Genomic DNA, 1,620 nt, shown 5'->3' on the forward strand with positions numbered 1-1,620 from the left:
AGAGAGATAGTTCCTGCTCACAAAGTGCTTAGAGTGTAGAATGGGAGGCAGAGATTAATATAAATAAATTACAGATATGTACCTAAGTGCTGTGCGCCTGAGGATAAGGTGGATACCAATGCTTAGAACAATGCTTTGCATACAGTAAGAGCCTAACAAATGCTTTTATTATTATTACCAAATGCCCGTAGGGTAATTATGATAATCATTATGGTACTTGGTAAGCACTTACTGTGTGTCAAGCACTGGGGTAGATACAAGTTAATCAAGTTGGACACAGTCCCTGTCCCACATGATGTTCACAGTCTTAATCCCCATTTTACAGATGAGGTAAGCGAGGCAAAGAGAAGTTAAGTGGCTAGTCCAAGGTCACACAACAGACATGTGGAGGAGCCAGGTCCTTCTGACTCCCGGGCCCATGCTCTATCCCTTAATCCACGGTACTTCTCAGCGAAGTACAGATCCAGATCCAAATGCATAGAGGATGCAGAGGGGAGAGGGAGTAGGGGGAAATAGAGCCTAATCAGGGTAGAGTCTCTCCCAAGAACTTAGTCTAGTGCTCTGTACACAGTTAAGTGCTCAATAAATGTCACTGATTGATTGACTCCTTGTTCTTCCCCACAGCAAACAGCCCTGTGTTGGGTGAGGCTCATTAAGCAATTCACATCAGTAGCTATCCACCTTCTAGGCAGGAAGAGTTCCCAATGTCTTTACGGATCCTTGCTTCTCTCTATGCAATTGTTCACTCTCTTGAGCAATTTTCCTGTTCCGCTGGCTCTCTGGTCATTTGTCTGTAACACCCGGTTTCAGCGAGCCGTGTCTTTCTGATCACTACTTGTGCGTCCAGACTTTCCACCATTCCCTTCCTTTCTCCGGGGCCATTTGGCAGTGGGTGGGACCCCCCCGTCTTGTCCTATGCTGTCGAATCGTTCCCGACCCATAGTGACTCCCATGGACACATCTGTCCCAGAACACCCCACCTCCATCTGCCATCGCTCTGGTACTGTATCCTTAGAGTTTTCTTGGTAAATATACAGAAGTGGTTTACCGTTACCTCCTTCCACACAGTAAACTTGAGTCTCCCCCCTCGACTCTCTCCCGTGCCGCTGCTGCCCAGCACTGGGGAGTTTTGACTTGTAGCAGATGGCCTTCCACTCGCTAGCCACCGCCCAAGCTAGGAATGGAATGGCTATGCCTCTGCTTGACTCTCCCTCCCGTAGTCAAGACTGGTAGGGTACTGGAAACTCTCCAGGTGTCATCCTGAGTGAAGGGGATCCCCTAGTTGGATCTAATTACTGTTTGGTATGCCTCTGCCCCACCCCTATCCCTTACCCCTTGGCTCCAGCCAAGTTCTCCTCTGAAGAGTTGACCATAAAGCAGACCTCAGACTGCCCAACCGAGGACCAGATCAAATTGAAATGAAATGACTGCTGGGAAGTAACCTGGCCTCAAGGAGGAACACAGAACTGGGAGTAACAATAATAATGTTAGTATTTGTTAAGCGCTTACTATGTGCCAAGCTTTGCTCTAAGCGCTGGAGTAGATAAAAGGTAATCAGGTTGTGCTACATCGGTCTCACAGTCTTCATCCACATTTTACAGATGAGGTAACTGAGGCACG

At 47.7% G+C, this 1,620-nt stretch overlaps 1 non-coding gene across 1 annotated transcript; it reads right to left on the reverse strand.

Moving 5' to 3' along the window:
• Positions 1 to 1,132: 1,132 nt before the first annotated feature.
• On the reverse strand, positions 1,133 to 1,270 carry LOC114812617. The gene has a single exon (XR_003760268.1). It is a non-coding gene; the product is annotated as a small nucleolar RNA SNORA7 (small nucleolar RNA).
• Positions 1,271 to 1,620: the final 350 nt, after the last annotated feature.

This window comes from Ornithorhynchus anatinus, chromosome 5 (genome assembly GCF_004115215.2).
Source record: "Ornithorhynchus anatinus isolate Pmale09 chromosome 5, mOrnAna1.pri.v4, whole genome shotgun sequence".
Classification (NCBI taxonomy): domain Eukaryota; kingdom Metazoa; phylum Chordata; class Mammalia; order Monotremata; family Ornithorhynchidae; genus Ornithorhynchus; species Ornithorhynchus anatinus.